Source organism: Elephas maximus, chromosome 8 (genome assembly GCF_024166365.1).
Source record: "Elephas maximus indicus isolate mEleMax1 chromosome 8, mEleMax1 primary haplotype, whole genome shotgun sequence".
Taxonomy (NCBI): domain Eukaryota; kingdom Metazoa; phylum Chordata; class Mammalia; order Proboscidea; family Elephantidae; genus Elephas; species Elephas maximus.
This window is the reverse complement of record NC_064826.1, coordinates 105,364,619-105,391,505: the sequence shown is the minus strand read 5'-3', so window position 1 is coordinate 105,391,505 and position 26,887 is coordinate 105,364,619. Positions and strand designations below refer to the sequence as shown.

Here is a 26,887-nt window from a genome sequence, read left to right as displayed (position 1 = left end):
TTGCACACAAGTGTTGCAACACTACCTTCAAATGGACTTTCTCACGTATGCATTCATTTCCCCTTAGAATTGGAGTTACATTTTCCTGGAGAGTTTTATAGAACTTGGTCGTAATAACATAATCATTAAGATTGCAAGGGCTTTAAAGCCATAAATATAGAGTAAAACTACTTTTCTTATTAATGATCTGAGTCCCTGGTTGGAACAAATGGATAAAACTCTTGGCTGCCAATCTAAAGTTTAGAGGTTCAATCCCACCCAGAGATTCCTCAGGAGAAAGGCCTGGAGAGCTAGTTCTGAAAAACTAGCCATTGGAAACCCTCTGGAGCACAGATCTAGTCTGGCACACATGGGGTCAACATGAGTTGACTGGTAGTTAATGATTATGGTTATTAGATCAGTAATGATAGTTTATTATTTTCACAGATAGCAAAATAAACATACAAAAGTGAAAAAGAATCATCTTGGCAAAGGCTTATCTACTTTGCCCCACAACGTACACCTCAACACTTGGACAATTCAGACTTTCTTGACCTGGCAACTGCTTTCACTGAGGCAAGAGGACAAAAAAACTGGTTGCAAGTCCAGCTTAGGACAAAAATTCTACATTCTGGACCTATACAAAATAAGCCAAACTCCTCTTCCTTCTGGTGGTCCTCAAGATATGCATAGGCAGCCATGTTATCTGTCTTAAACGCTCTCTTCTGATGAAACTTACTTAAATGTTCCAGCAATTCAGCATATGCTGGGACATCCTTTCCCGGTGGCCTTGACGTTGGCTCTTGTGTTTGACGTCATCCACATGCAAGCTGCCAGCAAATCCAAAATTCCCCACATATTTGGAATGTGCTGGAGCAACAGTGTCTGGAGTAGGAGAGGAGGAAATGGATGAGAGGAGAGGAACAATCCAAGAAGTGGCTGCAGAAGACACTGTGGGCTGCTTCTTTTATGAGTGGGATCTTTGCTCTTTCCGTGGTCAACGGTAAGAGAAACTGAAGTTTCTCTTGGCTGGGTTTACAACTGGCCTTTCCTCCCTTTCTACCTCAGTGAAAGTACCATAGTTCCCAGATCATCTGAAACTTGTCTAGTTATTGAGACCAAGGCCCACATTCAAACATCTGCCCAGCCCATGGCCCAATTCTATAGAAATATATATGACTTTTCATCTCTGGTTGTTTCTTTCTCTTAGATGTTAATTTGTTAAGCCCCAAACAGCAGACACGTTTGGAAAGGAACCATGAAATGTAAGTTTATCCCACATTAAAAAAAAAAGAAAATCTTTTCTGTTCAGGAGAGTGAAAGGCACTGAAGATTTGTTCCCTGGGATCACGCCCATGCTTTTTAACCCTTTATATTCCTGACCATGAAATGAACGCACAGAGAAGTCCTCCATTATTTGGGCTAAATGTTAGCTAATAAATATCTCACTGGCTAGACTCTTTGTGGCTCTGGGTATTAACGCTTCTATTACTTGCCAGATACAGCTGCTGCAATTCAGAAAAATGCCTCTCTTCTCCAGGGCTGGGAAAGTCATAACTAGCCTCCAAAGGTCTCTGGTGGCCAGCTAAGCCAGGATTAGGAGAGATCCAAACCACAAAGCTCCTCTCACAATGCCTTTTGACTCTCCAATGTCATTTGAATGAGTGTATTCGTATGTGTCAAGCTGATTGTTTTATACAAAAAGAGACTAAAAACTAACCATATCAATATATGGGGTGTGGATAGGAATAATAAAGGGAAAAATGAAGAATTTTAGAAAAAATGGGAAAGCACTACTCATGTAGAAGTTACTCAGGAAAATATACTTTTACTCATATACAAGTGGTGAGTTTAAGGAATCTTCTAGTGCTGATTTAATCTCACACTGTGGTTTTGGGGAAATCACAGAAGTTAGAGATAATCTTTACCAGGGCGGTGGTTTTAAGAACCAAAAACCAAAACCAAAGCTGTTGCTGTCAAGTTGATTCCAACTCATACAGACCTTATAGGACCGAGTAGAACTGTCCATAGGGTTTCCAAGGAGCAGCCAGTGGATTCAATGTGCTGAACTTTTGGTTAACAGCCAAACTCTTAACCACTACATCATGGCTTTAAGGAACTACCCAATTAGCTTGGCAATTTATAGGAAGACAACAAGGACAAAGATAACTCTTCTCTCCCTAGCCAGTGTGGATTGAATTATGGAAGCGGAAAGGGGGCCTTGTCTGGAAAGATGTTGGGGTCAACCTGTCTGCTTTCACAGGGCTAAAATAAGAGAGTTCTGGGGTTTGACCCAGTCCTGCCACTAGTAACTTACTTTATTGTTTTAGGCTCATCCTGTAATTCCTCTGGGCTTCATAATTGTTAAGCATATACCTTTATAATGAGAGGACAGACCTGGAAAAACCTCAAGGTACCTTTTCAAATTTGAGAGTTTAATCTCCACAGTTCTTGGGTCAAGTCCAATGACATGAACAAAGAGGATGGTTACAGACATGTCTCTTTATTTTTTCACCAGAGACCCCTCTGGTTATGGGATTAGGTGAGGTGGTCTATGAAACACTTACTCAGTGTATCTTCTCAGCTTTCCAAGTCCTTCTGCTTAGCCTTTTGGGGCATGCTTCCTTGGGTCTGCTCCCTCTCAGCAGAAGATGCCAAGGCAATCTAGGTGGCTTTGTGGAGAGCCACACCACTAGTGTATGTGAGGGGCCATTCTTTCCAGAGTCTTCCAGAAATACATTTGCATATCTTGCTCAAACAACCCAGGGTTCTTCTTCTTTCATTCTTTCCTGCTTTCCTTATGATTCACCAACTCTGATCTTCTTTATGTTCCTTGAGGAAAGCTCTTCCCTGACTTAAGGCCTCCAGCCATGAGGTTACACCTGCCAGGGATGCTCCTTACCCCTCCTCTTCACCAAGAAACTCCTACTCACCTTCAAGCCTCAACTTAATCCCATTTCTTTAGGGATGCTCTCCCCAGCCTAGATTACAGTCCTTGGTTAGGGACTCTTGTGGCATACTCTTGATTTCATTTATGGTACTTATTCTAAGTGTAATTATATAGTTTTAGGTGTGTGTATGTATTTAGAGTCTGCTTACCCCTTTAGACTATTTCATAATGGGACTATGCCTGTTTTGTTCAACATGGTATCCTAGCACTTAGCAAAGTAGAGGCTTAATCAATTAGTTATATTAATTTTTTATTGTTCATCAAACATCTAGATAGCACTGTCCAATAGAAATGTAAATCATACAGATTTAAAATTTTCTAGTAGTCAAATTAAATAAGGTAAAAAGAACCGGGTGAAAGGGTCCTGGTTCTGGGTGAGATGGAATGAGAACACTCCACCCTGTCTCTTCCACTGATTACAACTATAAACATGGACAGAATGCAGGGGCAGCTCTCTAAGGACTCTGAAAAGAAAACAGCTGTAGGAGGATTGGGGAAGAGAACCAGAATTTGAATAGCCATGATCTGGCAGTGAGCTTTCTATATTTCCCTCCAGTATCCCCTGGCCCATACTCAACATAGCCCCAAACCTGGAAGGGAATACTAAGGCACAGAGAAAACTCTAAGGAGCCCTCTGGCTCTAGATCAATGAGCTAGAAAGGGAACTCCTAACACACAGAGTGGGGAAATCTCCATTTTATTTCTCTTTCTTTTCTCTGTTCTCTCTTGACTCAGTCCCCAATAATCCTGTGACAGTAGGGGCAGCTGGTACCAGAAACCTGAAGGAGCCAGAGTCTGAGGGTGGGGGCTTTACCTCTCCATTAAGTGGAGCTGCAATTCCAAGAGAGAGGAGCAAATTCTTCACTGCTTGTTCTGACTCTCTCTGTATCCTCCTGATGCATAGCCTCTACCATGGAAGTATGAGGCATAGGGGAAATAGAACCCAAGATGTCTGGCCAAAGGAGTAAAAACGAGGGCTCTGGGGAACTTGAAAGACCACAGAAAGGGAAGAGCTCAGGAAAGCTTCCCTCAAAAGTTGTTTATGTGCCTGGCTACAACCGATGACTGCCCTGACGGGGAACATAACAGAGAACTCCTGAGAGAGCAGGAGAGCAGTGGGATGCAGACCCCAAATTCTCATGAAAAGACCAGACTTAATGGTCTGACTGAGACTAGAAGGACCCCAGAGGTCATGGTCCCCAGACCTTCCATTAGCCCAAGACAGGAACTATTCCCAAAGCCAACTCTTCAGACAGGGATTGGACTGGACAATGGTATAGAAAATGATACTGGTGAAGAACGAGCTTCTTGGATTAAGTAGACACATGAGACTATGCTGGCATCTCCTATCTGAAGGGGCGATGAGAGGGCAGAGAGGGTCAGAGGCTGGCCGAATGGACACTAAAAGAGAGAGTGGAGAGAAGGAGTGTGCTGTCTCATTAGGGGGAAGCAATTAAGGGTATATAGCAAGATGTATATAAATTTTTGTATGCGAGACTGACTTGACTTGAAAACTTTCACTTAAATCACAATAAAAATTTTTAAAAAAGCATAAGAGGCATGAGAACTAAAAGAAAATTTAAAATAAGTTTCTGGAACAAAGCAGATACCTCTGAAAAAAAAGTTATTTATGAGCTTCTGGGCTCACCCTTGAGCTGTGAACAGTGTGAATCTAACCCCAACTAGCATACCAAATGCTCTGAGAACTAAATTAACAGATAGACTACTGCCCATGCTCCATTGGCCACTGGGTGGCACATACCTGGACTAGATCTGAAGAACTCTACAAAGGCTTTGAAAAAAAAAAAAAAAAGAACTGACATTGGAAACACAGCCCATAGAAAGTAGGTTGAAACTTGCAGCCTGAACCTAACCAGGCTAATTACCAGCTACACCAAAAATATCAACATTTTCCATGGAATTTAAGCAAGATCTTTACTCTCATAACTTAATGTTGAAAATGTCCAGGTTATAATCCAGAATTCCCCAGCATATAAAGAATGACAAAAATTACAACTCACATGGAATAAGACAGTCAACAGAAGCGAACACTGAGATGATACAGTTGTTGGAATTACTTGGCAAAGACTTTAAAGTAGCTATTATAAAAATGCTCAAATTAGTAATTGCAAACACAGTTGGAAAAGATGAAAAAATAATTGAAAGTCTCTACAAAGGGACAGAAGACAAAAAGAACAAAAGAAATTTTAGGAATGAAAAATTTAATGAACAAAATAAACTCAATGGATGGGTTCAACTGCAGTATGGAGATGACAGAGGTAACAGTCTATGAACTGGAATAGAGATCAACAGAAATTATCCAATCTGAACAACAAAGAGCAAAAGTTGAAAATGAACAGAACCTCTGGAACCTGTGAGATAATAACAAAAGGTCTAACATTCTCAGAGTTTCAGGAAGAGAGAAAAACAAGTATGGTTCTAAAGAAATATTTGAAGAAATAATGGTTGAATATTTTCCAAGTTTGGTGAAAGGCAAAAAACTACAAATTTAAGAAGCTAACCAAATCCAAAGCCTGTTGCTGTTGAGTTGATTCTGACACATAGCAACCCTGCAAGACAGAGTAGAACTAGTGGATTCGAACTACTAACTTTTGGGTTAGCAGCCAAGCTCTCATTAAGACGCTAAGCAAACTACTAATAGAATAAATCCAAAGAAATTCATGCCCAAACACATAATCAAACTGTTGAAAGATAAAGAAAAAATCTTGAAAGCAGCCAAAGAAAAATGACTCATTACCTGTAGGGAAGGGAAACAAATTTGAATGACTGTGAATTTCTCATCAGAAACAATAATAACAACTGTACACACATAAATTGAGTAACCTAAATGAAACAACCAATTCATCAAAACACCATAAACTATCAAAACTCACATAAGATGAAATAAGCAACCTGATTAGTCCTATAACATAAAAAAACTGAGTTCATTGTCAAACATTTTCCAAAAATATATCTCCAGGCTGAGATGCTGTCACTGGCAAATTTTACTAAACATTTAAAGAAAAATAACACCAATTCTATCCAATTTCTTCCAGAAAACAAAAGGAGGGAATACTTCCAACTCATTTTATGAGACCTCTATTACCCTGATACCAAAACAGGACAAAATCAGTCTAATAAAAAAGAAAACCTACAGACCAATTTTTCTTATGAATATAGACACAAAAATCCTCAAGAAAAAAATATTAGCAAATCGGATCCACTGATACAGCAAGAATAATACCTCACTACCAACTACGGTTTGTTCCAGAAATGTAAGGCTGACTCAGTTTTCAGGAATCAATCTATATAATCCACCATACTGACAGTCTAAAGAATAAAACCCATGTGATCATATCAATTGATGCAGAAAAAAGTATGACAAAATACAACATCCATTCATGTTGATAATGCTCAGCAAACTTGAAATAGAGGAACACCTCCTCAACTTGGTAAAGGGTATCTACAAAAAAACCTACAAATGACATCATACTTAATGGCGAAAGACTGAGTGCTTTACTTCTAAGATTGGGGATAAGGCAAGAATGTCCACTCTCAACTCTCCAATTCAGAGTTGTCCTAGAAATTTTAGACAACAATGAAGCAAAAAAGAAAAATAACATACAAGTGGAAAAGGGAAAAATAAATCTGCCCCTATTCACAGATAAAATGATTATCTTTGCAGAAAATCCTAAGGAATTGATGAAAAACTTCTAGAATTAATAAGTGCATTTGCAGGATACAAGGTTGCAGTATACAAGTTCAACACACAAAAATCAACACAAAATATATTTCCATATATTAGGAATATACAAATGAAAACTAAAAATTTATACACACACACACTATATATAAAATTCACAATAGGCCTAAAAAATGAAATATTTGGAGATAAATCTAACAAAACATATGCAAGATCTGTAATCTGAAAACTACAAAAATATTCATGAAAGAAATCAAATAAGAACAAATAAGTGGAGAGAACACACTATGTTCATCAATTGGAAGACTCAACAGAGCAAAGATGTCAATTCTCCCCCAGAATGGATCTATAGATTTAACACTACCCCAGTCAAAACCCCAGCAGGGGTTTGTATTGTTTTTGGTAAATATAGACAAATGAATACTAAAATTTTTATGTGAAAGCAAAGGAGCTTAGAATATCTAAAACAATTTTGAAAAAGAAGATAAAGCTGGAAGAATTACTCTATGAGGTTTTAAAATTTACTATACAGCTACAGAATTCAAGATAGTATGATACTGACAAAGAGATAGACATGTAGATCAACAAAGCAAAATGAAAAGTCCAGAGGCAGACCCACAAAAATATGGCCGTTGACTTTTGACAAAAGTGCAAAAGCAATTCTATTGAGAGAAGACAGCCTTTTCAAAAATGATATTGGTACATTTGGGCATCCATATGCAAAAAAAAAAAAAAAAAAAAAAACCTTTAAACTTTACACCTTATACAAAAATTAACCCAGAATAGATAATAGATGATACTTAAAACTGTAACACTTCTAGAAGAAAACACAGGAGCAAATCTTTGTGATTTTGTGTTAGAAAAGAATTTTTAGATATGATCCCCAAAAAACTATCCATAAAATGAAATATTTGGCTTTAAAACCCTATGGAGGGGGCCAAGATGGCGGACTAGGTAGACGCTACCTCGGATCCCTCTTGCAACAAAGACTCGGAAAAACAAGTGAATCGATCACATACATAACAATCTACGAACCCTGAACAACAAACACAGATTTAGAGACGGAGAACGAACAAATACGGGGAAGCAGCGATTGTTTTCAGAGCCTGGAGCCAGCATACCAGTCAGGTAACATTTGGAGCCCAATTTAGGGCGGAGACCAGGGGAGCAGACGCCACAAACAAGGGGCGCAGCCCTGCCCCCCAAACTCACCCCGGGAGGGGGCCCAGCTGGTTTGCGTGGGCAGCGTGGCGACGCAGCCGGTGGGAGAAGTCCCTGGGAGGCAGCAACTGGTCTTGGAGTGGGGAGAGCAGCGTCCCAGCCAGGACACGCAGTCACGGCACAAGCACAGGGAGCTGCTCCACTCACCTGAACTAACCCTGGGAGGCAGCCCAGCCAGTTCGCGCGGGCGGCATGGCGACGCTGCTGGTGGGACGAGAAGTTCCCGGGAGGCAGAGACTGATTTTGGAGTCGAGAGTGCACCGTCCCAGCAGGGGAACCTTGACGTTGGGCGTGGGGCTGGCAGCGGAGGATCTGACCGTGACTTAAGCGGGCCAGACCCCCGGGGGCAATCTCCACACAGCCAGCACACATAGGCGACGCGCCCCATGGGAATCTCAGATATAATAGTCATTCCAAGCAAGACAAACAACTCTGGCTATATTCTGAGGTGCTACTCTCCTATCTCTCTGATCCCTCCCCCACCCTCCCCAGGTGGCTTCATTAACATCCGAATTGCCTGAGCCAGAGGGAGAACGGCTCCTCTGGCTCCATGGTGGCTTTGCTTCCCCACCCCCCCCTTTTTTTTTCTTTTGGTCTTTTCCTAATCCACTCTTTCGGCCTGAGAGAAGGAACAACAACAACAATAATAATAAAAAAAAAAACCCAGGGACCAAAAATCCACCCCTAATTGGACTAAAAACACAGAACCAGCTACAGCCAAGCATATACGATCCAAACCTCAGACTTTCATCCTTACAGGGAACAAGGTGGCAGTTATAATCCAAAGGCAATTCTGATAGGGATCTGACTGCATTTTTTTTTAGCGGATTTTCTGGAAAAACTAGTTTCCCAGTGATGGCTCGGAGACAGCAGTCCATATCAAACCACATAAAGAAGCAGACCATGACAGCTTCTCCAACCCCCCAAACAAAAGAATCAAAATCTTTCCCAAATGAAGATACAATCCTGGAATTATCAGATACAGAATATAAAAAACTAATTTACAGAATGCTTCAAGACATCACAAATGAAATAAGGCAAACTGCAGAAAAAGCCAAGGAACACACTGATAAAACTGTTGAAGAACTCAAAAAGATTATTCAAGAACATAGTGGAAAAATTAGTAAGTTGCAAGAATCCATAGAGAGACAGCATGTAGAAATCCAAAAGATTAACAATAAAATTACAGAATTAGACAACGCAATAGGAAGTCAGAGGAGCAGACTCGAGCAATTAGAATGCAGACTGGGATATCTGGAGCACCAGGGAATCAACACCAACATAGCTGAAAAAAAATCAGATAAAAGAAATAAAAAAAATGAAGAAACCCTAAGAATCATGTGGGACTCTATCAAGAAAGATAACTTGCGGGTGATTGGAGTCCCAGAACAGGGAGGGAGGACAGAAAACACAGAGAAAATAGTTGAAGAACTCCTGACAGAAAACTTCCCTGACATCATGAAAGACGAAAGGATATCTATCCAAGATGCTCATCGAACCCCATTTAAGATTGATCCAAAAAGAAAAACACCAAGACATATTATCATCAAACTCACCAAAACCAAAGATAAACAGAAAATTTTAAAAGCAGCCAGGGAGAAAAGAAAGGTTTCCTTCAAGGGAGAATCAATAAGAATAAGTTCAGACTACTCAGCAGAAACCATGCAGGCAAGAAGGGAATGGGACGACATATACAGAACACTGAAGGAGAAAAACTGCCAGCCAAGGATCATATATCCAGCAAAACTCTCTCTGAAATATGAAGGCGAAATTAAGATATTTACAGATAAACACAAGTTTAGAGAATTTGCAAAAACCAAACCAAAGCTACAAGAAATACTAAAGGACATTGTTTGGTCAGAAAACCAATAACATCAGATATCAGCACAACACAAGGTCACAAAACAGAACGTCCGGACATCAACTCAAATAGGGAAATCACAAAAACAAACAAATTAAGATTAATTAAAAAAAAAATACACATAACAGGGAATCATGGAAGTCAATAGGTAAAAGATCACAATAATGAAAAAGAGGGACTAAATACAGGAGGCATTGAACTGCCATATGGAGAGTGATACAAGGCGATATAGAACAATACAAGTTAGGTTTTTACTTTAAAAAATCGGGGTAAATAATAAGGTAACCACAAAAAGGTATAACAACTCCATAACTCAAGATAAAAGACAAGAAAAACGTAACAACTCAACAAACATAAAGTCAAACACTATGAAAGTGAGGATCTCACAATTTACTAAGAAAAACGTCTCAGCACAAAAAAGTATGTGGAAAAATGAAATTGTCAACAACACACATAAAAAGGCATCAAAATGACAGCACTAAAAACTTATTTATCTATAATTATGCTCAATGTAAATGGACTAAATGCACCAATAAAGAGACAGAGAGTCACGGACTGGATAAAGAAACACGATCCATCTATATGCTGCCTACAAGAGACACACCTTAGACTTAGAGACACGAACAAACTAAAACTCAAAGGATGGAAAAAAATATATCAAGCAAACAATAAGCAAAAAAGAAGAGGAGTAGCAATATTAATTTCTGACAAAATAGATTTTAGACTTAAATCCACCACAAAGGATAAAGAAGGACACTATATAATGATAAAAGGGACAATTGATCAGGAAGACATAACCATAGTAAATATTTATGCACCCAATGACAGGGCTGCAAGATACATAAATCAAATTTTAACAGAACTGAAAAGTGAGATAGACACCTCCACAATTATAGCAGGAGACTTCAACACACCACTTTCGGAGAAGGACAGGACATCCAGTAAGAAGCTCAATAGAGACACGGAAGACCTACTTACAACAATCAACCAACTTGACCTCATTGACTTATACAGAACTCTCCACCCAACTGCTGCAAAGTATACTCTTTTTTCTAGCGCACATGGAACATTCTCTGGAATAGACCACATATTAGGTCATAAAACAAACCTTTGCAGAGTCCAAAACATCAAAATATTACAAAGCATCTTCTCAGACCACAAGGCAATAAAACTAGAAATCAATAACAGAAAAACTAGGGAAAAGAAATCAAATACTTGGAAACTGAACAATACCCTCCTGAAAAAAGACTGGGTTATAGAAGACATCAAGGAGGGAATAAGGAAATTCATAGAATGCAACGAGAATGAAAATACTTCCTATCAAAACCTCTGGGACACAGCAAAAGCAGTGCTCAGAGGCCAATTTATATCGATAAATGCACACATACAAAAAGAAGAAAGAGCCCAAATCAGAGAACTGTCCCGACAACTTGAACAAATAGAAAGTGAGCAACAAAAGAATCCATCAGGCACCAGAAGAAAACAAATAATAAAAATTAGAGCTGAACTAAATGAATTAAAGAACTGAAAAACAATTAAAAGAATTAACAAAGCCAAAAGCTGGTTCTTTGAAAAAATTAACAAAATTGATAAACCATTGGCTAGACTGACTAAAGAAATACAGGAAAGGAAACAAATAACCCGAATAAGAAACGAGAAGGACCACATCACAACAGAACCAACTGAAATTAAAAGAATCATATCAGATTATTATGAAAAATTGTACTCTAACAAATTTGAAAACCTAGAAGAAATGGATGAATTCCTGGAAAAACACTACCTACCTAAACTAACACATTCACAAGTAGAACAACTAAATAGACCCATAACAAAAAAAGAGATTGAAACGGTAATCAAAAAACTCCCAACAAAAAAAAGCCCTGGCCCGGACGGCTTCACTGCAGAGTTCTACCATACTTTCAGAGAAGAGTTAACCCCACTACTACTGAAGGTATTTCAAAGCATAGAAAATGACGGAATACTACCCAACTCATTCTATGAAGCCACCATCTCCCTGATACCAAAACCAGGTAAAGACATTACAAAAAAAGAAAATTATAGACCTATATCCCTCATGAACATAGATGCAAAAATCCTCAACAAAATTCTAGCCAATAGAATCCAACAACACATCAAAAAAATAATTCACCCTGATCAAGTGGGATTTATACCAGGTATGCAAGGCTGGTTTAATACCAGAAAAACCATTGATGTAATCCATCACATAAATAAAACAAAAGACAAAAGCCACATGATCTTATCAATTGATGCAGAAAAGGCATTTGACAAAGTCCAACACCCATTTATGATAAAAACTCTTACCAAAATAGGAATTGAAGTAAAATTCCTCAACATAATAAAGGGCATCTATGCAAAGCCAACAGCCAATATCACTCTAAATGGAGAGAACCTGAAAGCATTTCCCTTGAGAACGGGAACCAGACAAGGATGCCCTTTATCACCACTCTTATTCAACATCTTGCTGGAAGTCCTAGCCAGGGCAGTTAGGCTAGACAAAGAAATAAAAGGTACCCGGATTGGCAAGGAGGAAGTAAAGTTATCACTATTTGCAGATGACATGATCTTATACACAGAAAACCCTAAGGAATCCTCCAGAAAACTACTGAAACTAATAGAAGAGTTTGGCAGAGTCTCAGGTTATAAAATAAACATACAAAAATCACTTGGATTCCTCTACATCAACAAAAAGAACACCAAAGAGGAAATAACCAAATCAATACCATTCACAGTAGCCCCCAAGAAGATAAAATACTTAGGAATATATCTTACCAAGGATGTAAAAGACCTATACAAAGAAAACTACAAAGCTCTACTACAAGAAATTCAAAAGGACATACTTAAATGGAAAAACATACCTTGCTCATGGATAGGAAGACTTAACATAGTAAAAATGTCTATTCTACCAAAAGCCATCTATACATATAACGCACTTCTGATCCAAATTCCAATGTCATATTTTAAGGTGATAGAGAAACAAATCACCAATTTCATATGGAAGGGAAAGAAGCCCCGGATAAGCAAAGCATTACTGAAAAAGAAGAAGAAAGTGGGAGGCCTCACTCTACCTGATTTCAGAAGCTATTATACAGCCACAGTAGTCAAAACAGCCTGGTACTGCTACAATAACAGGCACATAGACCAATGGAACAGAATTGAGAACCCAGATATAAATCCATCCATGTATGAGCAGCTGATATTTGACAAAGGACCAGGGTCAGTTAGTGGGGAAAAGGTAGTCTTTTTAACAAATGGTGCTGGCATAACTGGATATCCATTTGCAAAAAAATGAAAACAGGACCCATACCTCACGCCATGCACAAAAACTAACTCCAAGTGGATCAAAGACCTAAACATAAAGACTAAAACGATAAAGATCATGGAAGAAAAAATAGGGACAAGCCTAGGAGCCCTAATACAAGGCATAAACAGAATACAAAACATTACCAAAAATGACAAAGAGAAACCAGATAACTGAGAGCTCCTAAAAATCAAACACCTATGCTCATCTAAAGACTTCACCAAAAGAGTAAAAAGACCACCTACAGACTGGGAAAGAATTTTCAGCTATGACATCTCCGACCAGCGCCTGATCTCTAAAACCTACATGATTCTGTCAAAACTCAACCACAAAAAGACAAACAACCCAATCAAGAAGTGGGCAAAGGATATGAACACACACTTCACTAAAGAAGATATTCAGGCAGCTAACAGATACATGAGAAAATGCTCTCGATCATTAGCCATTAGAGAAATGCAAATTAAAACTACAATGAGATTCCATCTCACACCAACAAGGCTGGCATTAATCCAAAAAACACAAAATAATAAATGTTGGAGAGGCTGTGGAGAGGTTGGAACTCTTACAAACTGCTGGTGGGAATGTAAAATGGTACAACCACTTTGGAAATCTATCTGGCGATATCTTAAACAGTTAGAAATAGAACTACCATACAACCCAGAAATCCCACTCCTCGGAATATACCCTAGAGAAACAAGAGCCTTCACACAAACAGATATATGCACACCCATGTTTATTGCAGCTCTGTTTACAATAGCAAAAAGCTGGAAGCAACCAAGGTGTCCATCAACGGATGAATGGGTAAATAAATTGTGGTATATTCACACAATGGAATACTACACATCGATAAAAGAACAGTGACGAATCTGTGAAACATTTCATAACATGGAGGAACCTGGAAGGCATTATGCTGAGCGATAGTCAGAGGCAAAAGGACAAATATTGTATAAGACCACTATTATAAGATCTTGAGAAATAGTATAAACTGAGAAGAACACATACTTTTGTGGTTACGAGGGGGGGAGGGAGGGAGGGAGAGGGTTTTTTATTGATTAATTAGTAGATAAGAACTGCTTTAGGTGAAGGGAAGGACAACACTCAATACATGGAAGGTCAGCTCAATTGGACTGAACCAAAAGCAAAGAAGTTTCCGGGATAAAATGAATGCTTCAAAGGTCAGCGGAGTAAGGGCGGGGGTCTGGGGACCATGGTTTGAGGGGACTTCTAAGTCAATTGGCAAAATAATTCTAATATGAAAACATTCTGCATCCCACTTTGAAATGTGGCGTCTGGGGTCTTAAATGCTAACAAGCGGCCATCTAAGATGCATCAATTGGTCTCAACCCACCTGGATCAAAGGAAAATGAAGAACACCAAGGTCACACGACAACTAAGAGCCCAAGAGACAGAAAGAGCCACATGAACCAGAGACCTACATCATCCTGAGACCAGAAGAACTAGTTGGTGCCCGGCCACAATCGATGACTGCCCTGACAGGGATCACAGCAGAGGACCCCTGAGGGAGCAGGAGATCAGTGGGATGCAGACCCCAAATTCTCATAAAAAGACCATACTTAATGGTCTGACTGAGACTAGAGGAATCCCGGCGGCCATGCTCCCCAGACCTTCTGTTGGCACAGGACAGGAACCATCCCCGAAGACAACTCATCAGACATAAAAGGGACTGGTCAGCGGGTGGGAGAGAGACGCTGATGAAGAGTGAGCTAATAATATCAGGTGGACACTTGAGATTGTGTTGGCATCTCTTGTCTGGAGGGGGGATGGGAGGATATAGAGAGAGGGAAGCTGGCAAAATTGTCACGAAAGGAGAGACTGAAAGGGCTGACTCCTTAGGGGGAGAGCAAGTGGGAGAACGGAGTAAGATGTATGTAAACTTATATGTGACAGACTGGATTTGTAAACGTTCACTTGAAGCTTAATAAAAGTTGATAAAAAATAAAAAATAAATAAAATATTTGATAAATTGCATCTCATCAAATGAAGCAATTTTCTCTGTGAAGCACTTTGTGAAGAGTATAAAAATACAAGATATAGACTACAAAAAAATTACATTATCTGATAAAGGATTTGGATACAGAATACATAAAGAACTCCTGAAACTCGACAATAAGAAAACAAAACAATAAAAAACAATTAAAAAAAAAATGAAAAACTGAGCTCAAGATATGAACCAACACACCATCAAAGCGAATACAAGGGTGACAAAAAAGCCCATGAAAAGATGTTCAACGCCACTAGGAAAATGTAAATTAAAACCATGGTGAAATATCACCATATGCCTATTAGAATGACTATAACAAAAAATATTGACAATCCCAAGGGTTGGTAAGGATACAGAGCAACTAGAGCGCTTACCTATTGCTTGTAGGAATGTAAAATGGTACAGCTACTCTGGAAAACAACTGGATAACTTCTAATGAACATATACTTACTATATGACCTAACAATCACACTACTCCTGGGTGTCTAACCCAAAGAAATAAAAAAATTTATGTTTGTATGTGAATCTGTTGCATTAGTTTCCTATTGCTGCTATGACACATCACCACAAACCTAGTGACTTAAAACAACACACATTTATTATATTACAGTTCTGGAGGTCATAAATTCAGAGTGAGTTGGCCTATCTGTGTTCCTCTCGGGAACTCTAAAGGAGAATCTGTTTCCTCACCTCCAGCTTCTTTGCCCATATCACTTGGCTCGTGATTCCACATCAGTCAAGCCTCTGCTTCCATCATCACATCTTCTCTGACTCTGATCCTTCTGCCTACCTGTTATGAGAACCCTTATAATTACATTCAGTCCATTTGTATAAACCAGGATAATCTCCCCATCTCAAGATCTTTTATTTAATTACATCCTTGATTTAATCATACCTGCCAAGTCCGTTTTTCCATGTAAGGTAATATATTCAGAGGTTTTTGGGATTAGGATGTGGACATCTTTGAGGAGGCATTATTCAGCCCGCCACACCTACACACGAGCATTTCTAGCTCCTCCATTCATAATTGCAAACACCTGGAAACAATCTAAATGTCATTCACTGGATGAATGGATAAGCAATCCGTGGTACATCCACCCAACGGAATACTGCTCAGCAATAAGGAGGACTCTTGATACACACAACCTCTTGGATGAATCCCAAAGGCATTGTGCTGAGTGAAGGAAGCCACTCTCAAACCATTACATATTGTATGATTCCATTTATATGACATTCTTGAAAAGACAAAACCAGAGTAAAGGAGAACATATCAGTGGTTGCCAAAAAGTATGAGTGTGATGTGGAGGTGACTATAAAGGCATAGTACTGGGGAGCTTTCAGGGCGACAAAACTGTTCTGTATCCTGATTATAGTGGTGGTTGCATGAATCTATATGTGTTACAATTCTTAGAACCGTATAACAAGAAAGTTAGTTTTACTGTATGATAATTAAAATCAATAAAATTTAAAAAGACAGGTGAAATTAATTCTAATAGTATATTTCATTTAATTCAACATATCCAAAATACTGTCATTCAACATGTAATCAGTAGAAATATTAATGTAATACACTGTATTCTTTTTTCTTACTGAATCTTTGATATCTCATGTAGTTTACGCTTATGGCACGTTTCCATTTGGACTTGCCACATTTCAAGTGCTCAATAGCCACATGTAGGTCATGGCTACTGTATTGGGCAGAACAGTCTCAACACTTTCACCAAAAAAAAAAAAAAAAACCAAACACTTTGCCATCAAGTCGATTCTGACTCATAGCAACTCTATAGGACAGAGTAGAACTGCCCCACAGAGTTTTCAAGGAGCACTTGGTGGATTTGAACTGCCAACCTTTTGGTTAGCAGCCATAGCTTTTAACCACTATGCCACCAGGGTTTCCTCAACACTTTCAGGCAGCATGAAAGTGGGTTACTATTCAAGAAGAGGAACATCTTACTGCATACAAGGCAAGCTTCTGTGGTAGCTAGAGAGGACGAGTGGTCAAAGCTGCTTTTATTCTGGGATCCTGGAATGCATCCAGCAAAGCCTGGTGTCTTAGTTACCTAGTGCTGCTATAATAGATATACCACAAGTGGGTGGCTTTAACAAACGGAAATTTATTCTGTCACAGTTTAGAAGGCTAGAAGTCTGAATTCAGGGTGCCAGTTATAGGGGAAGGCTTTCTCTCTCTCGGCTCTGGGGGAATGTCCTTGCTATCAATCTTCCCTTAGTCTAGAAGCTTCTTAGCTCAGGGACCATGGGTCCAAAGGATGTGCTCCACTCCTGGCTCTTCTTGCTTGGTGATAAGGAGATTCCTCTCCTCTCTGCCCGCTTCTTTTATATCTCAAAAGAGATTGGCTCAAGATACAGACTAATCCTGTAGATTATGCCCTGCCTCATTAACATAACTGCCTCCAATCCTGCCTCTTTAACATCATAGAGGTTAGGGTTTACAACACACAGGACAGTTACATCAGATCACAAAATGAGGACCACTACTCAATACTGGAAATCATGGCCTAGGGAAGTTGACACACATCTTCGGGGAACATAATTCAATCCGTAACAGCTGGGGTGAGCCAAGGGCCAGGCCCTCCACTGAGCTCACCTCTCTGAGGAAGACTACATCTTTTTCCAGGGAGAGATTAGAACTGCAATTGTCTAGGCCATACCTAAATAACTGTACACAGATACCAATATCCACCATGGACATTTAGATGAAAATGCTTCCCTTTTAAAATTTCCACTCCTATAATTATCCCTTTGGTGGAAATCAGTCTCATTTTCCCTTAGGTATCTACCTTGTTGGCATGCTCCTCAGCACAAGGCCTGCATTGCCTGCTTTCTTTGAAAGGATCCTAGAACAATCAATTCTTCAGTTATTAAGAGTCTACCCTATGCCAGGTCCCAAGCCAAGGCTTAGTCTGTATGATGGTTAACGCTGTGTGTTAACTTGGTTGGGCCATGATTCTTAGTGGTTTGGCAGTTATGATGTAGTTTGGCAGCTCTGTAATGATGTAATCACCTTCATAATGAGATCTGATACAATGTAATCATCTCCATGGTGAGATCTCTATGAGCAACCAATCAGTTGAAAGTGAGTTTCCTTGGGGGTGTGAACTGAATCCAATAAAGGTGGAGTTTCTGGCAAAGCTCGTTGGTTTTTGCTCAATCTGGATCCTGCAGCTGGCTCTTGTTCACCTGACCTCCGGTTCTTGGTACTTGAGCTAGCAGCTTACCTACCATCTTACCTGCCAATCTTGAGATTCATTGGCCTCCTTAGCCTGTGAGCCAGAGGCCTGCTATCTGACCTGCTGATCTTGGGTTCATCAGTCCTTGCAGAAGCCTCCAACTTGACCCACAGACTTGGAACTTAACAGCCTCTACAACCACGTGAGCCATTTCCTTGACACATACTTCTCTATATATATTGAGTTTGGCTACTAACCAAGAGGTCGGCAGTTCAAATACACCAGGCACTCCTTTGAAACCCTACGGGGCAGTTTTACTCTGTAAAAAAAAAAAAAAAATTTTTTTTTTATAGGGTCACTATATATCAGAATCAACTCGATGGCAAGAGGTTTGGGTTTTTTTTTTTATATATATATATTTATATGCTTCACTGGTTTTGCTTCTCTAGAGAACCCAGCCTAAGACAGTATGCAAAGAATAAGGCCTGATCTCTGTTCTCAAGTGCCCAGTGCCCAACAAAGACAGACAGGGAAATAAATAATCACCATACAGAGTAGTGATTTTCATGCTAAAACAGAGCCCAGGGTACTGCAGTTAGGGAGACCATATGCCTTGGTTTTCCCTGGACATCTGATTTATACCTGATTTCTTGGTTTAATTAATAAGAGTGCTCCCTTTTACTCTCACAAATGTCCTGGTTTGTACCAGTATATATGGTTATCCTAGCAGAGAAGTTCATCCCAGAAGAATGGCGGGAAGTGAAGCTTAAGCTCATTCTTGAAGGACAAGTTGGAATTAGCCAGGTAAAGGAGAGGGATGAGGGATGGCGTACATAGGATGACAGAACAGGAACCACATTCACCATTCGTCCTACAAGACCAAGCCTCAGAAAAAGGCCCACAGGAAGCGCATTGAAGGCTACCATTGTTAGCTGTAATAGGTAGTGCCTTTTAACATTATAGAGCCCTGAATGGTGCAAATGGCCAAGCGCTCAACTACTAACTGAAAAGCCGTTGGTTCAAATCCATCCAGAGATGCTTTGAAAGAAAGGCCTGGCAATCTCCTTCCAAAAAAGGCCATAACCTTGAAAACCCTATGGAGCAGTTCTAATCTGAAACATATTGGGTCACCATGAGTCAAAATCATTTCGACAGTAACTGTTTTGTTTGTTTTAAACCCTAGTTCCCCTAGCTGAAGACTTGTAACTCCATTCTCACCCAGAAAACTCGTATCCTCCACTTTAGTTCAGTCCTTCCATCAGCCTGGTGGTGAGCACAAGTCAGTTTAGTTTTAACTTTTAAATACTTCTCCAGTCCTTCCACTTTCTGCCATCTCTATCATCACCTCCTTATTCTAAGCCACCCTCATCTCTCATCTGGACTAATGGGTCCCTTGGCTTCCACTCTTGACTCTCTACAATCTACTCCTCACAGAGCAGCTGGAACAAACATCACAAAAGGTAAATCAAATCATGTCATCTCCCTGCTTGAAGTTCTTCTGTGGTTTCCTGTTGTTCTTAGAACAAAAGGCACACCCTTGCCCAGGCATGGAGCCCTGGATTCTGTCCACCGCTAGACCCTCAGTTCTTCCTCACCCACTCTGCTGCAGTCACCCTGGCCTGGCTCCTGCTCCTCACACAGGTCCCACCCTCTCCTGCCTCTGGGCTTTTTGCTCATCCCTATTCTTGAAATGTTCTACCCCAGCTTTTTCATGTCTGGATCATGCTCATCCCCCAGGTCTCAACTCAAGTGTTTCCTCTTCCCTGACTTCTCTGCCCTATCCCTACCTCATCATCCTGTTTATTTTTTTCATAGCGGTTATTAACAGCCAGTACACACTGTATTTTTATTCTGTTTGTTACTGTGTCTATCTTCCCTGAATATAGGGACTGTGTTTGTCTAGTTCATCCTTGTATCCCAAGGTCCCAAGCATGATGCCTGTCACATGGTACACACTCAATAAACACTTGTGGAATGAATGAAAACCCTGTCTTCATCCTGGCCTACACTATCCCAAGTTATCTTTGCCCTGGGAAAAATGATACATTCATCATTTGAGCCATGATGGGGTCCAAACAGTCACACAGAGAACAAATGCCTGGGTCCGCTGTTCCAGCACTTTCTCCTCCAGGGAGACTGACATCCACCCAGGGAAGGGAGGCAAATCAGGGAACCCAGCCAAGAACAGGCGATTTGGACAACTTGATTGAGTACTTTGGACCCACTCTGTGTTTCTGAAGCTGAATATTACTGAGATCATAGAGATGATCTCATTCTGGGAAATTCCTTGTTTGAGAGTTTCCTGGCCTTAATACACCTTGTAGGCTGCTGAAAATGGTCCAAAAATAGGGAGGCAGGTCTCTGCGCCCAGTGGTGTAGACCTGGAGGAAGGGAAGCTGGAGGCAAACTCCAAGGCATGGCCTACTAAGAGACCTGCTCAAGAGATCAGTGGTTTATGCCCTGGCCAAAGAGGCCAAGCATGCTCTGCCTGTTGTTACCCCTGCTAGGTAAGTTGTTGTTGTTAGGTGCCATCGAGTCAGTTCTGACTCGTAGCAACCCTATGTACCACAGAACGAAACACTGCCTGGTCCTGTGCCGTCCTTACAATCATTGCTATGCTTAAGCCCATTGTTGCAGCCACTGTGTCAATCCATCTCATTGAAAGTCTTCCTCTTTTCCACTGACCCTGTACTTTACCAAGCATGATGTCCTTCTCTTGGGACTGATCCCTCCTGACAACATGTCCAAAGTATGTAAGACAGAGTCTCACCATCCTTGCTTCTAAGGTGCATTCTGGTTGTATTTTCCCAAGACAGATTTGTTCTTTCTTTTGGCAGTCCCTGGTATATTCAATATTCTTCGCCAACACCACAATTCAAAGGTATCAATTCTTCTTCAGTCTTCCTTATTCAATGTCCAGCTTTCACATGCATATGATGCGATTGAAAATACCATGGCTTGGGTCAGGTGCACCTTAGTGTTCATGGTAACATTTTTGCTTTTCAACACTTTAAAGAGGTCCTTTGCAGCAGATTTGCCCAATGGAATGTGTCTTCTTTTGATTTCTTGACTGTTGCTTCCGTGGGTGTTGATTGTGGATCCAAGTAAAATGAAATCTTTGACAACTTGAATCTTTTCTCCTTTAATCATTATGTGGCTTATTGGTCCAGATGTGAGGATTTTTGTTTTCTTTATGTTGAGGTATCATCCATACTGAAGGCCCTGTTCTTTGATCTTCATCAGTAAGTGCTTCAAGTCCTCTTCACTTTCATCAAGCAAGGTTGTGTTATCTGCACAACGCAGGTCGTTAATGAGTCTTCCTCCAATCCTGATGCCCCATTTTTCTTCATATAGTCTGCTTCTTGTATTATTTGCTTAGCATACAGACTGAACAGGTATGGTGAAAGGATACAACTTGACTGGTCTTTGGTCATTAGTGTTAACGCGTCAAATCTATCCTTGAGATTGTCTCTAAATTCAGGTGGAATATACTCAAAGTCGTACTTTGGCTCTCGTGGACTTGCTCTGATTTTCTTCAGTTTCAACTTGAACTTGCATACAAGTAATTGATGGTCTGTTCCACAGTCGGTCCCTGGCCTTGTTCTGACTGATGATACTGAGCTTTTCCATCATCTCTTTCCACAGATGTAGTCGATTTGATTCCTGTGTGTTCCATCTGACGAGGTCCATGGTATAGTCGCCATTTTTGCTGGTGAAAAAAGGTATTTGCAATGAAGAAGTCATTGGTCTTGCAAAATTCTATCATTCAATTTCCAGCATTGTTTCTATCACCAAGGCCATAATTTCCAACTACCAGTCTTTTTTCTTTATTTCCAACTTTCGCATTCCAATCACCAGTAATTATCAATGCATCTTGATTGTACGTTCCATCAATTTGAGACTGCAGAAGTTGAAAAAAATCTTCAATTTCTTCGTCTTTGGCCTTAGTGGTTGGTGCATAAATTTGAATAATAGTCGTATTAACTGGTCTTCCTTATAGGTGTATGGATATTATCCTATCGCTGACAGCACTGTACTTCAGGATAGGTCTTGAAATGTTCTTTTTGATGATGAATGCAACACCAATCCTCTTCAAGCTGTCATTCCTGGCATAGTAGACTATATGATTGTCCTATTCAAAATGTCAATACCAGTCCATTTCAGCTCACTAATGCCTAAGATATCAATGTTTATGTGGTCCATTTCATTTTTGAAGATTTCTAATTTTCTTAGATTCATGCTTTGTACATTTCAGGTTCCAATTATTGATGGGTGTTTACAGCTGTTTCTTCTCATTTTGAGTGGTGCTACATCAGCAAATGAGGGTCCCAAAAGCTTTACCCCAACCACGTCTTTAAGGTCAACTCTAATTTGAGGAGGCAGCTCTTCTCCAATTATCTTTTGAGTGCCTTCCAACCTGGGGGGTTCATCTGCTGGTACTATATGAGACAGTGTTCCACTGCTATTCATAAGGTTCTCACTGGCTAATTCTTTTCAGAAGTAGACTGCCAGGTCCTTCTTCCTAGTCTGTCTTTGTCTGGAAGCCAGCTGAAACCTGTCCTCTATGGGTGACCTGTTGGTATCTGAATACCAGTGGCATAGCTTCCAGGATCACAGCAACACACAAGCCCCCACAGTACGACAAACCGACAGACATGTGGGGGTGCTAGGTAAGAAGAATCCCAAAGCTCTCCACTCTACCTCCCATCCAGCTTCAGAAGTTCTGACAATGAGGCAGCATGGTAGTTACAAAAGGTGGGTGGGTAGGAAAGTAGGTGGAGGGAATACTGACTAGATTATAACAGGAGGTTTAGGTCAGCCAGCAAAGCGGCAGTGGGTAGTTCAGTGGTAGAGTTCTTGCCTTCCATGGGAGACAGCCAGGTTTGATTACCTCATACGCAGCCACTCCCTGTCTGTCAGTGGAGGTTTGCAAGTTGCTATGATGCTGAACAGGTTTCAGTGGAGCTTCCAGACTAAGATGGACTAAGAAGAAAGAGCTGGTGATCTACTTCAAAAACCCAGCCAGGTTGGTCCCCAAGTGATCGTGGAGATGGCACAGGACCCGGAAGCATTTCATTCCATTGTGTATGGGGTCACCATAAGTCAAGGGCAACTAACAACAGGTCAGCCAGCAATAGTCAGTGGGGTGGGAGGCTAAGAGCAGATAGCAAGGGTCAAGCCACACAGCTGGGGATCAAGCACAGGACCTCAGGACTGAGGGGCAGAGGGAGAAAAAATCAAGAGCAAGGCAGGACCTCTATCCTGGGCCAGTTTTAAGCACCTGGGACTAGGGAACATGGCAGAGGCTTGGTCTCCAAATCAAGGCAACAACAGTCACAAATGCTTTCTGAATACCATCTACATGCAGATACTAGGCTGGGGCTGGGGGTACAGAAGCAGACCAGACTGACATAGCCCCGGCCTTCCTCACAGGGCACAGGTGAATTGGACGCCACAGAGGCCTGGTGCTGAAGCGCCAGAGTGTGGGAGTACAGTTCTGAAAATATCTACTGCCAGAGATCAGAACTGATTCCAGAACCTGGATAAAGACCGAGTCTGCAGGGAGAAAGAAGACAGGTAACCTCAGCAGTGGGAAGAGGACCCCGGGGAGAGACACACTCCTCCACTTGGGTTTTACCCATGCTGTCTCTCTCAAAGCATTGGGCTCTGTGCCTGCCCCATCTGGCCCCACAGGAAAAGGACAAGAGGTTGCATAGCCCCTCAGTATGGCCAGCAGTGATTGCAATGGTGGTCTGGCTGGACCTGTGGTGGAGGTTAGGGGTGGGCTCCAGGTCAGGGGTCTTCCTGACACTCCCACAATGTACCCCGAGGACTGCGTGTCAGGCTTTTCTGAGGATGGCAGGTCTTTTCCTGCAACAGCAGAAGGAAATAATGAAAGACATTTTGATCTTAGAATGTAAGAAGTCTGCTCACTTAAAAACAGAAACGGGAGAAATGAACCATTTAAGGAAAATACTAACAATTTATTTAAAACAAAATTGATGAGCTTGTGTGGAACAAATTTCCTCTCGATGGCTCATTTTTTTTTTTTTTTTCTGTACAGCCCCCTTTCCAGAGGTTTGGAGCTGAGGGATTTGGGAAGAAGCAACAATTCCGGCGGGGCAGGGGGAAGCAGGGGCCGGCATCTCCCAGGCAGGCCCTTCTGCAGCCCCTGGGGAAGTGCTGACGTCCCCCTGTGGCAGCTGCAGCATTCCAGGCCCTGAGCCCGGCTAGCTCCCCACTGCACACCCAGCCCCTGCGCAAAGGAAATCCGCTCACTTTCATCTCCCGCACCAGGCGGGGATGATTAATGAGTGAGCTGCTCCAAAGGCCCTGCTGGCCTGTACCCCTCCCACTATGCTTCCACAGAGACCTTGCAGAGTGGCTCTTCAGCAGCCCTATCTCTGTCCCTTCCTGTGTAATCATTTTGCCGCCTGTGCCTAGCTGCCTTCTTGTTGGATTTGTTGCATTTTCTTTTTTCTTTTCAGTTTATAAATCTCTTAATAGATAACCACCAGTAGGTGTAGAAGAAGCATGACATCACTAAAAATGCATCAGGGCCTTAGGGATACAGCTGGTTATTCCATCCATAGTGACAATGAAATGACTTAAGATTTAAGCAGTGAATTTCCTAAATGCTGAAAACACTTTGTATAGGATCAATCATTCACTCCCCTAATAACCTAGTAAGAAAGGAAGCACAGTATATTTCCCTCCTTCCCTCCTCCCTCCTTACTCCCCTTTTTCCTTCCTCCCTTCCTTGCTTCCCTCCTTCCTTCCCTCCCTTCATTTTTTTTCTCCTTCCCCCATCTCTTTATCCTTCAATAAATGTTTATTGATCGCTTACCAGGTGTTATAGAATAAATTGTGTCCCCCCAAAATGTGTGTCAACTTCGCTAGGCCATGATTCCCAGTATTGTGTGATTGTCCACCATTGTGTCGTCTGATGTGATTTTTCTATGTGTTGTAGATCCTATCTCTATGATGTTGATGAGATGGGATTAGCAGCAGTTATGTTACAAGATTGGGTTGTATCTTGAGCCAATCTCTTTTGAGATATAAGATAAGTGAGCAGAGAGACATGGGAGACTTCATACCACCAAGAAAGAAGCACCGGGAGCATAGTGTGCCCTTTGGATCCAGGGTCCCTGCACTGAAAAGCTCTTGGACAGGGGAAGATTGACGGCAAGGACCTTCCCCTCCAGCGGGCAGAGAGAGAGAAAGCCTTTGCCTAGTGGCAGCACCCTGAATTTGGACTTGTAGCCTCCTAAACTGTGAGAGAAAAATTTCTGCATTAAGAAGTCTTAAGGTAAGAGGCTTCAGTGATTGACTGGCTTAGAGATATAAACCACCTTTAAGAGTCCCAGAATTTATGAGTAAAGTATTGAATATTTTCAGTTTTATATTCAAGTGGAATGGCAATCATTCTTCACTGCCCCTCCCCCAGGAATACTTTACCTTCTCAAAGTCCTGTAGGACGAGATCTTACATTGTGCTTCTAATTTTGAACACTGTTCTGAAAAGGTGGCTATGTGCTCCACCTCTAGCCTCACTGCCGCTTCCCCATCCCACTGCTGGTTTTAGCGCCTTTTGGTTAAAGTTCCTACCAGCAGCCTTTCTTTAGCCACTGCTTTTTTGTAAGAGGAAACCATCACTTGTGCCTTTTAGCCCCAACTACCTGAGAACATGGCTATTTTTTCTTCTCCCCCTTCACCTTCCCAAGTATAAATAACCAAGCCATCGCTGCTCGTTTCTTTCTTAGGTTAGGGCTCAAACTGCATTAACCCTAGCAGAAAATGGAAAACCATCTGCTACAGATTGAATTGTGTCCTACTCCCCCCTAAAAAATATGTGTGGTAAATCGTAACCCCTATACTTGCGAATGTAATCCCATTTGGAAGTAGGGCTTTCTTTGTTATATTAATGAGGGCGTATCAGGGAGTGTTTTAAGCCAATGGCCTCTGAGCTATAAAAAGAGAAGATTAGGCACAGAGAAGGAAGCCCAAATGGAGAAGAAAATACATGCCACGTGAAGATCACCAAGGAACTGAGGAACAGAAGCTGAAAAGAGACAAGGACCTTCCCCCAGAGCTGACAGAGAAAGAAAGCCTTCCCCTAGAACCGGCACCCTGAATTCAGACTTCTGGCCTCCTAAACTATGAGAAAATAAATTTGTTTGTTAAAACCGTCCACTTGTGGTATTTCTGTTATAGCAGCACTAAAAAAATTAAGATGCCATCTAAATATTTAAAATCACCAAAGAAAAGATAACCAGTGTCATTACTTTTTTGAAACCTCTATCTAACGCAAAGGTTATTTCCCAAAGTTACCTATTATCTAGGCTCCAAGCATTCTGGTGTTTTCAAACTTCTTCTTAAAAATATTTACTTCTTTTTATATAGAAGACTGCATGTTGTACAGTATTGGGAGTTTCTCTCTTTTTATGAACAGATTGGAGCCCTGCCAGCCCTTGTTAAGAGCTCAGCTGCTAACCAAAATGTCGGCAGTTCAAATCCACCAGAGTGCTTCTGTAAAGATTTACTGCCTTGGAAACTCTATGGGGCAGTTCTATCCTGTCTTAAAGGGTTGCTATGAGTCAGAATCGGCTTGATGGCAGTGGGTTTGGTTTTTTGTTTTCATGAACAGATTGTCCCTACAGTGATG

The 26,887-nt window shown here is 41.0% G+C and overlaps 1 long non-coding RNA gene across 1 annotated transcript in view; it reads left to right on the top strand.

Moving 5' to 3' along the window:
* LOC126081841 (uncharacterized) overlaps positions 1 to 25,057 on the top strand; it is a 31,932-nt gene extending 6,875 nt beyond the window's left edge. The window contains exons 2-3 of the long non-coding RNA XR_007518449.1: positions 23,657 to 23,800; positions 24,288 to 25,057. This is a non-coding gene — a long non-coding RNA (uncharacterized LOC126081841). The remainder of the gene's footprint in view (positions 1 to 23,656; positions 23,801 to 24,287) is intronic.
* The last annotated feature ends 1,830 nt before the right edge of the window (positions 25,058 to 26,887 follow it).